This window comes from Podarcis muralis, chromosome 15, assembly GCF_964188315.1.
Source record: "Podarcis muralis chromosome 15, rPodMur119.hap1.1, whole genome shotgun sequence".
In the NCBI taxonomy this organism is placed as follows: domain Eukaryota; kingdom Metazoa; phylum Chordata; class Lepidosauria; order Squamata; family Lacertidae; genus Podarcis; species Podarcis muralis.
Genome location: NC_135669.1, coordinates 2,496,818 through 2,512,006, shown reverse-complemented (window position 1 = coordinate 2,512,006; position 15,189 = coordinate 2,496,818). Strand labels below are relative to the sequence as shown.

The 15,189-nt window shown below is 49.0% G+C and overlaps 1 protein-coding gene across 2 annotated transcripts in view; it reads right to left on the bottom strand.

Annotated features, from left to right (window-relative positions):
• The window catches only part of PDLIM2 (PDZ and LIM domain 2), a 52,810-nt gene extending 39,402 nt beyond the window's left edge, over positions 1 to 13,408 (bottom strand). For both annotated transcript variants that reach the window (XM_028708066.2, XM_077919634.1), the window contains exon 1: positions 13,339 to 13,408. The gene's annotated coding sequence lies outside the window, so the exon portion shown is untranslated. The remainder of the gene's footprint in view (positions 1 to 13,338) is intronic.
• Between the last annotated feature and the right edge of the window lie 1,781 nt (positions 13,409 to 15,189).

Here is a 15,189-nt window from a genome sequence, read left to right as displayed (position 1 = left end):
AAACATCCTACTGCAACATGGTTTTCCTTCCTTAACAAGGAAGTGGAAGCAGGAGCCCCGAAACTTCCATGCAACTTCCAATTTGGCCACAAGTCTTCCATGCACAGAAGCGGCGAATCGCAACTCACGCATGCGCAGATGCGCCGCTGTGGGTTGCGTTCTTTTCATGTTGCAAACTGGCCTCCGGAACGGATCCTGTTCGCAACCAGAGGTACCACTGTACATATTTCTCTCTCTCTCCTCTTTCCACTGACCTCTTTGTCTTTCTTCAAAGACAGCCAGCCAGATTGTGACCTGCTGCTTGAAGGTTTATGGACTTCCAGGGATGGAGAAGTCCATGATCACTGCAGATGGTGACAGCAGTCACGAAATTGAAGACGCCTGCTTCTTGGGAGAAAAGCAATGACAAACCTAGACAGCATCTCAAAAGGCAGAGACGTTACCTCGTCGACAAAGGTCCGTATAGTTAAAGCTGTGGTTTTCCCTGTAGTGATGTATGGAAGTGAGAGCTGGACCATAAAGAAGGCTGATCGCCAAAGAATTGATGCTTTTGAATTATGGTGCTGGAGGAGGCTCTTGAGAGTCCCATGGACTGCAAGAAGATCAAACCACTCCATTCTTAAGGAAATCAGCCCTGAGTGCTCACTGGAAGGACAGATCCTGAAGCTGAGGCTCCAATACTTTGGCCACCTCATGAGAAGAGAAGACTCCCTGGAAAAGACCCTGATATTGGGAAAGATGGAGGGCACAAGGAAAAGGGGACGACAGAGGACGAGATGGTTGGACGGTGTTCTCGAAGCTACAAACATGAGCCTGACCAAACTGCGGGAGGCAGGGGAAGATAGGAGTGCCTGGCGTGCTCTCGTCCATAAGGTCACAAAGAGTTGGACATGACTAAACGACTAAACAACAAGGGATGGAGAAGCAGCAATGGCAGTGTGTGTGTGTGTGTGTGTGTGTGTGTGTGTGTGTTTATCAGCTAGAATGAGGCAGAAAATGGGCATAACTGCCACCACTAGGTAAAGGTAAAGGGACCCCTGACCATTAGGTCCAGTTGTGGCCGACTCTCGGGTTGCGTCGCTCATCTCGCTTTATTGGCCGAGGGAGCTGGCGTACAGCTTCCAGGTCATGTGGCCAGCATGACTAAGCCACTTCTGGCGAACCAGAGCAGCGCATGGAAACGCCGTTTACCTTCCCGCCGGAGCGGGACCTATTTATCTACTTGCACTTTGATGTGCTTTTGAACTGCTAGGTGGGCAGGAGCAGGGACTGAGCAACGGGAGCTCACCCTGTTGCGGGGATTCGAACCGCCGACCTTCCGATCGACAAGTCCTAGACTCTGTGGTTTAACCCACAGCGCCACCCGCGTCCCTTAACTGCCACCACTATGGAGCAACAATTTAGAGAGATAGCAATAAAGCAGGAGGTCACTTTGCCTTGAGGAGCAAGAAGAGGGCTCATTACAGGGTCCACCAACTGGAGGAACATGTAGCTACGCTCCAAAGAATTAGAGAGCTGGAGCTCTTCTTGGAAGCAACAGAGAACACTGTCTCCACCAAGGAGGAGACAGGGGACTCCCCTGAGAAGGAGGCTAGTTCACCAACACAGGTGCCAGATATATGGAGAAACGTGACTCAAAGAAGTAGGAGGCCCAGGGTTCGCTCTGATTGTTTAGAAATACACAATCGCTTTGAAGTCCTCTCCCCTAGCATGGAAGACGAAGAACAGACTCCATTTGAGGATCTCTCCCTCATTACAGTCGATCAGGTATATGAAGACGAGCAGCAAAGTCAGTCCTCAGGGAATGGACAGCTCACGGAAGAACCCTGACCAAACCTAAGAGGAGGCGTGTAGTGGTGATAGGGGATTCCCTACTGAGGGGAACAGAAGCAGTGATCTGTGGGCCTGACAAGATGTCTCGGGAAGTGTGCTGTCTCCCCGGGGCTAAGATCCAAGATGTAACTGAACGACTGCAAGGAATCATAAAACCCACTGACAAATACTCCTTCCTCTTGGTTCATGTGGGAACCAATGACACTGCAAGCAATAGCCTCCAGAGGATCAAAAGAGACTACGAGGCTCTGGGCAGGAAATTGAAGCAATTAAATGCACAAATTGTCATCTCATCTGTCCTCCCAGTTGAATGACGTGGCCCAGGGAGAGAGGGAAAAATAGTGGAAGTGAACAACTGGCTTCGCAAATGGTGCAAACAGGAATGGTTTGGATTCTTAGATCACGGACTGCAGTTTCTTGAAGATGGACTTCTGGCAAGCGATGGGGTGCACCTCACAACGGTTGGGAGGAATGTTTTTGCCAAAAATCTCAGAAACCTCATCAGGAGGGCTTTAAACTGACTAATGTGGGGGAGGGAGACAGTGCTCCTGAAGGTAGGAGTCTATCAATTGATGAAGATGATCATCCAAATGTCATAGACCAAATGAAGCAAACAGACCTAGTGGTGGGAGGAAAAAATCCTTAAATAAGAGACACGGGGGAATGATTAATGGACTTCAATGTCTGTACACTAATGCGCAAAGCATGGGAAATAAACAAGATGAGCTTGAGCTCTTGGTACAGCAAACTAAATATGACATAATAGGCATCACTGAAACCTGGTGGGATAAGTCCCACGATTGGAATGTAATAATGGAGGGATACAATCTATTTCAGAGAAACAGACCAGACAAGAAAGGAGGAGGAGTGGCGTTATATGTCAGGGATGTGTATACCTGTGAAGAGATCCAAGATTTAGAACCTCAAAGCCAAAGTGAGAGCATTTGGGTCAAAATTAAGGGAGAGAAGAATAACAGAGACCTCATTGTGGGAGTTTACTATAGATCCCCAAGCCAAACGGAGGACATAGATGATGCCTTCCTGGAACAGATGGCCAAGCATGCAAAAGGAAGGGAGATAGTAGTAATGGGGGACTTCAATTACCCGGATATTTGTTGGATGTCAAACTCAGCCAAGAGCATAAAGTCAAACAGATTCCTCACTGGCCTTGCAGACAACTTCATTGTCCAGAAAGTGGGAGAAGCAACAAGAGGAACAGCCATTTTAGATCTGGTCCTAACCAATGTTGATGACCTGGTTAGTGGGGTAGAAGTGGAAGGATCATTAGGCGCGAGTGATCATGCTCTTCTGAAGTTTACTATACAGCGGAAAGGAGCAGCCAAGCATACTAGGACTCAATTTCTTGACTTTAAGAAAGCCGACTTCATACAACTTAGGGAAGTGCTGGGTGAGATCCCATGGACAGTAATACTAAAAGGAAAGGGAGTTCATGATGGCTGGGAGTTTGTTAAGAGGGAGATAGTAAAAGCACAACTTCAGGCAATACCAATGAGACGGAAACATGGAAGGTGCCTAAAGAAGCCAGGGTGGCTATCTAAAGAACTTTTAACTGAGTTAAGATTAAAAAAGGATGTGTACAAAAAATGGAAAAGGGGGGAAACCACCAAAGAGGAATTCAAACAAATAGCCAGCACATGTAGACACAAAGTCAGAAAAGCTAAAGCACAGAATGAACTCAGGCTTGCTAGAGAGGTTAAAAGCAACAAAAAAGGCTTTTATGGGTATGTCCGTAGCAAAAGGAAGAACAAAGAAACAGTGGGGTCACTCAGAGGAGAAGATGGTGAAATGCAAACAGGGGACACAGAAAGGGCTGAACTCCTCAATGCCTTCTTTGCCTCAGTCTTCTCCGATAAAGAAAACAATGCCCGACCTGAAGAATTTGGAGCAAATGATTCAGCAGAGGAAACACAGCCCAGAATAACTAAGGAGGTAGTACAAGAATACTTGGCTAGTTTAGATGTATTCAAGTCTCCAGGGCCAGATGAACTGCATCCAAGAGTATTAAAAGAACTGGCAGATGTGATCTCAGAACCACTGGCAGTCATCTTTGAGAATTCCTGGAGAACAGGCGAAGTCCTGGCAGACTGGAGGAGGGCAAATGTTGTCCCTATTTTCAAAAAGGGGAAAAGAGAGGACCCAAATAATTATCGCCCAGTCAGTCTGACATCAATACCAGGGAAGATTCTGGAGCAGATCATTAAGCAAACAGTCTGTGAGCACCTAGAAAGGAATGCTGTGATCACCAATAGTCAGCATGGATTTCTGAAAAATAAGTCATGTCAGACTAACCTGATCTCGTTTTTTTGACAGAATTACAAGCCTGGTAGATGAAGGGAACACAGTGGATGTAGCCTACCTTGATTTCAGCAAGGCATTCGACAAGGTGCCCCATGATATTCTTGTAAAGAAGCTGGTAAAATGCGGCCTTGACTATGCTACCACTCAGTGGATTTGTAACTGGCTGACTGACCGAACCCAAAGGGTGCTCATCAATGGTTCCTCTTCATCCTGGAGAAGAGTGACTAGTGGGGTGCCACAGGGTTCTGTCTTGGGCCCGGTCTTATTCAACATCTTTATCAACGACTTGGATGATGGACTCAAGGTCATCCTGATCAAATTTGCAGATGACACCAAACTGGGAGGGGTGGCTAACACCCCAGAGGACAGGATCACACTTCAAAACGACCTTGACAGATTAGAGAACTGGGCCAAAACAAACAAGATGAACTTTAACAGGGAGAAATGTAAAGTATTGCACTTGGGCAAAAAAAATGAGAGGCACAAATACAAGATGGGGGACACCTGGCTTGAGAGCAGTACATGTGAAAAGGATCTAGGAGTCTTGGTTGACCACAAACTTGACATGAGCCAACAGTGTGACGCAGCAGCTAAAAAAGCCAATGCAATTCTGGGCTGCATCAATAGGAGTATAGCATCTAGATCAAGGGAAGTAATAGTGCCACTGTATTCTGCTCTGGTCAGACCTCACCTGGAGTACTGTGTCCAGTTCTGGGCACCACAGTTCAAGAAGGACACTGACAAACTGGAACGTGTCCAGAGGAGGGCAACCAAAATGGTCAAATGCCTGGAAACGATGCCTTATGTGGAATGGCTAAGGGAGCTGGGCATGTTTAGCCTGGAGAAGAGGAGGTTAAGGGGTGATATGATAGCCATGTTCAAATATATAAAAGGATGTCATATAGAGGAGGGAGAAAGGTTGTTTTCTGCTGCTCCAGAGAAGCGGACACGGAGCAATGGATCCAAACTACAAGAAAGAAGATTCCACCTAAACATTAGGAAGAACTTCCTGACAGTAAGAGCTGTTCGACAGTGGAATTTGCTGCCAAGGAGTGTGGTGGAGTCTCCTTCTTTGGAGGTCTTTAAGCAGAGGCATGACAACCATATGTCAGGAGTGCTCTGATGGTGTTTCCTGCTTGGCAGGGGGTTGGACTCAATGGCCCTTGTGGTCTATTCCAACTCTATGATTCTATGATTCTATGAGGGTGGGAGTGGCTCCTAGATCTAGGAGAGGAAGGGAGGTCCCCAGAAACGCAAGCAATTGTCAGCGCCAGACATTTGGTGCCGTAGGCCACACCATATTGCTTCCTTCTCATCAAGAAGCAGGAAGGGGGGGAGCAGTGCTGGCCCAGGAGGCTTTGGTGGGGGAGGCAGAAGACAAGCAAAAGCACCCAGAGAACCAGGCAGGAAGTTCACAGCCACAAGACCTGATTCATATATTTTGCAGCTGAGGCTGGGAAGTTTGCAGCAAAGCACAACCTCCCAGGAGAGGATGCTGGGCTGACACCTCCCCGAGCATGCCACGGCCTGTTTATGCGCGTGGGGGGGGGGTGTTTTAGGGTAGATAGACCTTGCTGGCCACGGCCCAGGGGCTAAGACCGCAATGAACCAAGTCTCCACAAGGGGTGAATCAATCAGTTGCCGTCTCTGTCAATTTCTCATTTTTTCAATCTTAAGTTCAGTTCTCTGCATTTCCGCATCATTTGTTTTTAAGTCCTCATCAGCCTTTTACTGTGAATTTCCAACATACACATTTTTGTATGCAATTTTGCATAATTTATACACTTTGGCAAATAACATTTCCCCTAATGTAATGAATTTCTGCATTACATCATCAATGTTACTTTCATCAATGCATGCATTTTAATGCACACTTTACCTTAGCATACACAACATTACGTGGCTGGAAAATGGCATTGCAAGATTCAGAGAAGGCTGACTGCCTTTTGGTTCATGTATTGTTTCAGAAAGTGCGAATTATGCATAGCTGTCAACTTACAGATTTGAAAATATGGGACCAGCAGCCTCGAAAATAAGGGATCAGCAGCCAAAATAAGGGATTTTAGTCAACCAGCTGAAATACGAAGTGAAAAGGGACCAGATAATTTGGGAGAGCAGCGCCAGTTTTTAGCCCTTCGTTTTCAGAGGTTGCTCCTCAAGACACCAGCTGATGAAACACTGCAATTAAATAGCTACAAGCAGCAACCACTTTTGGCGCAAAACAAAGTCCAAGCTATGAAGATGCTGCTGCACTTCTGTATCTTTTCTCTCGTGCTCCATCTGCAGCTCTCAGTTCCATCAGGTGGGGCGGGAGGAAGGGGGGGGGGAAATAGCGCCCAAAGTAAACCCACAGGTCAGACCATCTATGCTAGTCTACCACTACAAATCTATGGGAGAAGCGCTTGCTGGTTCAGACCTATGGACCTAGCTGGTTTAAGGACTGATTCCTTTGCTGCTGCCTTACTGATTGTGTTAGGAAGTAGAGGGTGTTTATTGATTCTGTGGTTTTTGAAAGCTATGTCTGTTGTATTATACTTTAATCAAATGTTGTAACTGCCCTGGGAACCTTCAGGTTGAAGGGCAGATTACACATAAAAATAAAATAAATAACGTGCAGGCACCACTTTAAATGTTTCCAGGTGTCTGCTGCCTGAAGGATGAGTGGAAGGATGAGTGACAGATGGCTCTACCAGAACTCGCCTTGCCAGATGAAGAACCTGTTGCAGCTCTCGATGTTAAAACACAGTGTGTGACCATCTTGCTAACAAGAGTGAGATCCTGCTAGCACATGATGCCTCTGCTCAAAGATCTGCACTGGCCTGCTGATTTGCTACCAGACAAAATTCAAGGTCTTATTATCAGTATATAAAGCCCTTAACAGCTTGGGACCTTGCCCGCTACAAACCCATTCAACCGCTTTGATCTGCAGATTGTGCACTTTTACAAGCGCGACATGATATTTGTTCTGCATCTGCGTGTCTGTCTTGTTTTGTGGCGGCTACCTGTTCTTTGGAACTCCCTGCCTATAAACACCAGGCAGAAACTCGCCTTGTACTGCTTCAGAAAACTGCTTTAAACAAACCATTCAGCATGCCTATCCAGACATAAAATGAGTTTTGAATATTTAAAACTTTGCTGGTTTTATTTGTATATTATTAATTGTTTTATGCGCACTACTTAAGGGTTGGTTTGTTTTTAATCAAGCAGTTTATAAATTCTTCAAAACAAAAAATAGAAATGTGTCCATCTTAATAGGCTTCCTCAACCGGTCAAGGCGGTTGAAACCCTAAAGATGACATTGAAAGGAGTGGCGGGGGGGCGGCGGGGCATTGTCAGCCTGAAGGCTGCATTTCTTCATAGGCATCTCCCTGGGTGGGGCAGCGGATGTGACTCCCATCTTTATGTCCTTTCAGTTACACAAAGGTCAACCGTTTCTGCTCCTACATCTCTCCCTTCAGGCAGGCAAGAGCCATTACTACAGCTCCATGACACATCCCAGCCAGGCAAAAGAGCTGGAGAAGAAGGGAGCAAGGCCTGGGAGCTGAGTGATCTGGAGGAGGCCAGACAGAGGCGGCCCATTGAAAACATTTGGAAGCCCCATATCCCACACGTCCCCAAAACAGGTAGGTCCCTCAGGTGGGTTTTTAGCAGTAGCTGAAAAACTGGTAACAGATCTGTAGCTCAGCCTGGAGCCAGAACTATCCTGCCAAGATCAACTGACAGCAAGTGTGGTGGAGTGGTTAGAGCGTCAGACTAGGACCCGGGAGCCAGGGGTTGAATCCTCACTCAGCCATGAAGCTCCCTGGGCAACCTTGGGCCAGTCAATCTATCTTAGCCTACAGGGCTAAGCCTACAGGGTTGCTGTGAGGATCAAATACAGAGGAAGGGGCAGCACAGGGTGCCAAGCCAAGAGGGTGAATTAACAGCAACAACAACAATAATGCTGCAACCTATATTTATATTTTACTCAAAGTTAGGGGCTGCCAAATCCTTGCTCAGGGCACCATATTACCAAAGTCTGCCCCTGGGAAGAAGTGGGGAGGCCCGTGAATGACATTTTGAGCCATTTGGAGGAACAGAGGGACATGGATGTAGTAAATGAACCAGACCAGTGTGGTAAATTATGAGATATCAGAGGAAGGGAGAACATTGTGTTAGGAAGAAGGACTGGGAGATTCTGGCACATTCTTTGCTTTAAAAAAAATCCCAATATTAAGGTGGAGGAATGGGAGACAGACAGGCAGTTCCCCAGAAGAAAGATCCACACAATTTCCTCAAAAGATATGGGGAAGTTTGCCTTTTAGAGCTAGCTGGGCAGAGGAAACAGAAGCCTTAGTTGCTTCTGCCAGTCCTTGGCTCTGGCTTCACCAACTGCTGCTCTCTCTGCCTTCTGGCCGGCCAGTCCCAACGAGTGCAAGCCAGCACTGCTGAGATTGAAGGAGGGAGCAGCAGCTGATGTCACCTGCAGGCAGCCTTGTTGTTGAGCATTTATTCTGATTTGTTTGCACAAAGGTTGTAGGGAGGATATATGGCATTGCCTGTCCACTGAGCAGTCACTCTGATTTGTTGGTGGGGAGGTTACATGGGGTGGGTGTGAAGCAACTGTTATCTCACACTTTCCAGGGCATTTCCTCATCACTTTCCTCACCACAGAAAGTCTGGTTTTTTGGGGGGGGGAGGTGTTGCACAAGAGCACCATGTCCATTACTACAATTGCTCAACTTGGAATTTGCCACTGACCAAACTGCGGGAGGTAGTGGAGGACAGAGGTGCCTGGCGTGCTCTGGTCCATGGGGTCACGAAGAGTCGGACACGACTAAACGACTAAACAACAACAACACGCCCTAAGTCACCAGGCACTGAGGAAAAGATTCATTCATAAATGTGACCACCATAAGTAGGGGTGTTTATTTTTAAGGTACCCTAAAAACAGTTGTAGCTTGGTTGGTTTAAACAGTAGATTAGACGAAAATCATGGAGGATAAGGCTATGGTCATGTTCTTCTTCCACTGCCAGAGGCGGAATGCCTCCAAATACCAGTTCACCAGAGTTGCGTTCCGGTCCTGCTTGCTTTCTTCCCACAGGCAGGATCTGGTTGGTCACAGTGAGAAGGGGATGCTGGACTAGATGGGCCGCTGGCCAGATCTTGCAGACTCTTCTTCTAGTCTTAAAAACTATCCATCGCCCTTTCACTTAGTGTGAGGGGGAAGCCTGCAAGCAAGCTGTGTCATTTCCCAATTGCTCACTAACAGTGCGGTCAAATTCCCCTTCCTTGTGTACATCTAATGCATGGTGAGGACAGGGCGACTGAGCTCTGCCCCCACTGCTGGCCACACATCCCAGTGTCTGCACATTAAGTGCAATGCTTTAAAGTAGGGACAGGAAAGCGATGGCCCTCCAGATGTCCTTGGACTCCAACTTCCAACAGCCCCTGGCATGGCCAGTTGTCAGAGGTGAAGGGAGTTCCAATGCAACAACATCTAGGAACATAGGAAGCTGCCTTCTAGGGGGTCAGAGCACTGGCCCATCCACCTCAGTTGTGCCTACACTGACTAGCAGCAGCTTTCCAGGTGTAGGGAACCCTCCCAGTCCTACCTGGAAATACTGGAGGACTGGACCTGGGACCTTCGGCATGCAAAGCAGAATGTTCCAAAGAAGTGGTGTGGAGCAGCCATGCAGCCTGGAGGATTGATTCTCCACCGCTGCCTTAGTGTGAACAGCCGTAGGCTCTGCACCCATTCAGGAACTCTGGCCACATAGGTTTTGTGACTAGGCGGAGAGCCTGCAGGATACTTTGTCTATAACATGCTGACATCAGAGTATGGAATGCTATCAACTAGATCACAGAAGAACCCTAGATTTCTTTTAAGTTACATTAAGTTAAGCTATACTCATTCGTGAGAAAGTCTTTGGGGAAAAACACACACAGAGGAAAAATCCATGCCTGCTGCCTTGCAGGAAATCATGCAAGAGAAGAAAAGGCTACACAAATCCGGAGTGGAGTCCTGAAGACAGCTGGGTGGCACCTTGTACGTCTCCTTCCAGCAACTCCTTCAGCCAAGCTGATGCTAAACGTCTTGCTCTGCTTTTCTTTGGACCCCATCAGTGAGGCTGAGAAAGAGGGGAGTCTTGTTATCTGGGCAGCCCAGGACCTCCAGACACACGGCCCAGGCTTGCGCCCCAGAGAAGTCACTTTGATGCTGCTAGGGCAGCAAAAACAATGTGGGAGGCAAGCAGCAGTTGGGAGTTCCTGGTCTCTGCAGCCACAGCAGGCGCTGTGATTCTCCAGCAGTTTGACCTCACCCCTAGAGGCACACTCCATTGTCTGTTGAGACAGGTGGATGGCAACAACAACTCATCTTTTGATGATTTAAGTTTTTCATGGCCTTTTGAAATTGCTAAAACAAAAGAAGCTGAACTGAACCATGTTAGATTTAACAGTGATAAAAAGAGCCCAGATGAAAGAACAACCGTGATCAAATGGCAAGTGGAGTTTTATTTGTGAGAGACTTGCTCCTACCTTATAATACTGGCTATTTTAAGGCATGCAGCAACAGCCTCCCATTGAGCCCGAGTGTCCCAAGGAAAGGCAAAACTTTCCTTCTGACACCCTCAGCTCACTTGAGAGAATCAGCAGAGTCACACCAGCCTCTGTTCACCCACATAGCTTCTCAGGAGACTAGTCCACCATGAAATCCTGAACTCCGCTCAACAGCAAAGTGAGGAAATGCTAACACAACACTCCTGATGCCCCACATTAATGCAGCCTGGATAGGACCAAACTTAGGGCCAGACCTACCTTGGTAATAAACTGAGAAATAGCAATGGATACTGTGAGCAAACAGTTAACACCTCATCTGGAAGAAGGAAGAATTGGGTTTACAGCAGCCCAGCCACAAACCTTGGCTTTATGTGTAATTGCAGCAGGATTAGGAGGTTGCTGCTTCCCCTATTGGACTGGATCAAATATTGGGGTGGATCAGCACTTGGCAGCTGATCCAAAGCAAAAGCTTCCCCCATTGTCTGGAGAGCAGCTTCCTCCAAATCACACCCTGGGGGAGCAGGTCCTGAATAGCTCAAGGGGAGGCCTGAGGGCCATGCACATTCTCTGAACTAAGAGTTGCATCCAACTCAGTTCAAAGCATAGCGAACCCACCAAAATAAAGAAACCTGTTAGTGCTACACTGGACACAAGCCTAAGTGCCCATGTTCCGCCAGTGCAAGGATTCCCACATGCGCAACATAGAATCTTAGCGTTGAATGGGACCCAAGGGTCATCTCGTCCAACTTTCCTTCCAGGCATAGGCAAACTTGGCCCTCCAGATGTTTTGGGACTTCAACTCCCATCATCCCTAGCTAACAGGACCAGTGGTCAGGGATGATGGGAATTGTAGTCCCAAAACATCTGGAGGGCCAAGTTTGCCTATGCCTGTTCTAGAGATTCCCCCAACCCTTTGGAGCTGATTTGGGAAGGATGTAGGACAAGGAGCGGGGATGAAGTTCTGTCACACAAGCAGAAATCCTTGTGCTAATGGAACGCGCAATTTGAATACTGTCCTGAGTCATGACCATTAAGTTCAGTAAGTCTACTTTGAGTAGGACTAGCATCGACCACAACCCTAAATATTACATTATATATGAAATACAAATTCTGTGTCTTGAAAAGATGAATTCTGAAAAGTGTACCAATCATGCCAAATACTAGCAAATTAAGCTTGCTTATTCTTCATAATTAATTCTGCTTTTAATAAATACGGGACGAGGAATTTTGCAGTGCTTTGAAGCTTTGCAACTTCTGAGAAGCTGGCTTGATGATGTTTGTCATGCATCTTCTGTAACTATCAAGTCTACCTTTGCAGCCTGAAGGGCTTAAGTGCTACCTCCAGGAACTATTTCACTTCCTAGGAGCAAAATGAAGCCTCCATGTGCAGGGGCACTATATCACTGGGACAGCATACCAGAGAGGGAAGCAACCTTGCAAGCTTCTCAGAGGCATCTAGATAGTTGCTACTATAATCAAAATGGAATCAGTTTGGAAAGATAAGTCAACTCCATATGCCAAACTTGTGGGAAAGAAATGAAAGCAATCAAGCATTCCAACGAGGGCCCCCCCCCCATTAGGAAACGCAACAGGTTCTGAAGCAGACAATAGCACTAGCTGGATGTGTTAAAACGTGATCAATGCAGGAGAAGTGGAAAAGTCCTGGGGCAAAACCCCAATGAGAAGAGGAAACAGGAGGCTCCTATGAAGTCTTCTCACCCATCCAAGAAAAGTCCCTGCCACACCCCTGCTGGTGTTCACAGAGCTCAGTCAAGTCACTCCTTGGCTCCTGTCATCACCGCACAGCCATAAAGAGCTGTGTGAGCTGGCCAAGTCTGTGGCACACGCAACACGCAAATCAGAGTCTGAAAATGTGGGGTGCAGGGAACAGGCTTGAATGTTAAAATGAGAGGTGCTCAGGTTCACGTGCATCCGGGTGGAGCACATTCTGCCCCAGAAACATTTTTCACTGAGAGAGATGCTGCTCTCCATCTCACTCTCTCCTAATCCTACCTGGATCCCAGAACCATCCAATGAATCTGAATGTTGGGAGATTCCAGGCAGACTAAAGAAGTTCCTCACACACAGCTGCTAAACGACAGAATTTGCTCCAACAAGAAGTCGCAGTGACCACCACTTGCATGGCTTTACAAGAGAACAGGATGAATTCCTGAAGGAAAAGGCCACCAAAGGCTATTAGTGCCCAGCCATGACGACTATCTCCAGGGTCTAAGGCAGGGGTCCTCAAACATTTTAAGCAGGGGGCCAGTTCACTGTCCCTCAGACACTGTTGGGGGTCGGACTATAGTTTGAAAAAAACATGAACGAATTCCACCCTTTCCCCAATAAAAAGACACCGGAGGCAAAAATAACTTGCTTGATTTGATTGCGGAAAGCATCCCCCGAAAGACATAGGATAGGAGCGAGGGAATTTGTACGGTGCGCGCCAAATCTTCAAGAGGCAGGGAGTTCCAAAGAACGGGAGGACGGGATCTTGGTTCTTCCCTCCCCGGCCCGGAACCCGCAGCCCCGCAGCCCCGCAGCCCGAGTCTCGCCCGGAGGAGCTGTGCGGGGAGGCTGAGCTCCTGCGCCAACTTCACCTGTCGGGCTGCCCCCCCCCCCCGCGCCTGCAAGAGGACACTCACCGCGGGACGGGGCTCGGGGGCCCGAAGGCGCCGGGGGAGAGGCCGGGCGGCGGCGGCGGCGGGAGAGCAGCGCAGCACCGGGCGGGCGGGCGGGCGAAGGAGGAGGAGGAGGCGGCTGCTGCCCCGGGCGCCCCGAGCTGCTCTGGCCGCGCGCCGCCGCCGCCTCCTCCTCGCTCCCGCGAAGGGGCGGACGCGCCTCCCTGGTGGGCCGGCGCCGGCGAAGGGAGCGGAGGCGAGCGCCCCCTTCAGGCGCCCCGGAGCCCCTGCAGGCTCCGCCGGGGAAGGCGGCTGCTGCCCTGCGCCTTGGCTCTCGCTGCGACCAGGCGGCGCCCCGGCTCGCTCTTCACTGGAGAGCGAAATGCCCCAGATGTGGTTGGACTACAACTCCCGTCATCTCGGACCGCTGGTCCTGCTAGCTAGGAATGATGGGAGTTGTAGTCCAACAACATCTGGGGACCCGAGGCTGAGAAAGGCTGTATTACACCTCTGGCCCCGGGAAAGAATTCCTCCAGGGAACGCTGTGGTGAGGGAGGATTAAAACCTGGCTCTCCCCAACTACAGTCCAGTATTTTAACCACTACACCACCTGGCTCTCAACATGCTGCTCGATCAAAATCTAGGGCTGACTAGTCCATCACCTCACTTCCAGCAATAGGTGCTTAGGATAAACCCAAAAGCAGGGGTGTGGAATCTGTGGCCTTCCAGATGTTGCTGGACTTCAACCCGGGTTGCCTTGACCGGGTTGCTCTGCTGGCCGGGGAAGATGGGAGTTAGACCAACATCATCTGGAAGCACAGAGGTTCTCCCTTCTGGGCTGGGGGGAGAGGCAAAAGCCCTCCCAGGTTGCACCTGCTCTCTGGGAACATCCATCTTAATGCAAAGAAGATAAGGCTGCAACTGTGAACATTTTCTTTGTAAACCACATTGAGTTTTCTTACAATCAAGCGGTGTATACATGTTATGCAATCAATAGAAACCCATAACATCTATGGGAGTAAGCTTCCTGGAGTACCGTGGGGCTCACTTCTGGAAACATTCACACATCTAGGACTGGGCTGCGTTGCCAGTGGTGGCACCATCAGCGGAGGGCTCTGGGGCAGAAGTCCAGGGTAGTCCAGTAGAAGCAGGAGGGGCCCTGGCACAGCAGCATGGGCTTGCCACATCTTGAAATGGGAAGTCCTGCGATGTGTCTTGCTTTCTAAGGAGCTGCCCACTGTAAGACCATTGAAGCCAGAGGAAGGAGCATAGTTCCGTGACAGAGCATCTGCTGTGCATGCAGGCAGCCTGAAACTCAGACTCTGGCATCTCCGGCGGGGGCTGGGGGGGGCTGGAGAGCCTCTGCCAACCAGTGTAGACAACACCAACACCCCTCCTACGCAGGTCAAGACAACAAGGGGCAGCAGCAGCAGCGCCTGCATCCTTGAGGAACCAGCAGTGGTCCCCTGATGCCAGCACAGATTGTGTCTGAACTTACCTGTGAGTAAACAGGGCATTTTAGACTTGGGGCTTAATGGCCTCACCTCCCTTAGATGGTGATGTGTCTTGCTTCACTTGTTTCAAAATATGGCAAGCCAGCCCTGCTACCTCTGGGACCCTTTCTGCCCATGCCAGTGAGCTGAGCCCAGGGTGTCTGCCCCAAAGTCCTGCCCTGGCAATAGCCCCTTGCACTCAGTGGGGCTTGCTGTTGCTGCTGGCCTCTGTCTGTCTCGAGAGACAATGGAGTGCTCCTCCGGGGGTGAAGTCAAACTGCTGTGTCAGCAGCACCAAAGTGACCTCCTTGGGGCACAAGCCTGGGCCGTTTGTATGGAGGTCCTGGGCTGTCTCCCTCTCAGCCGTACTGATGGGGTCCAA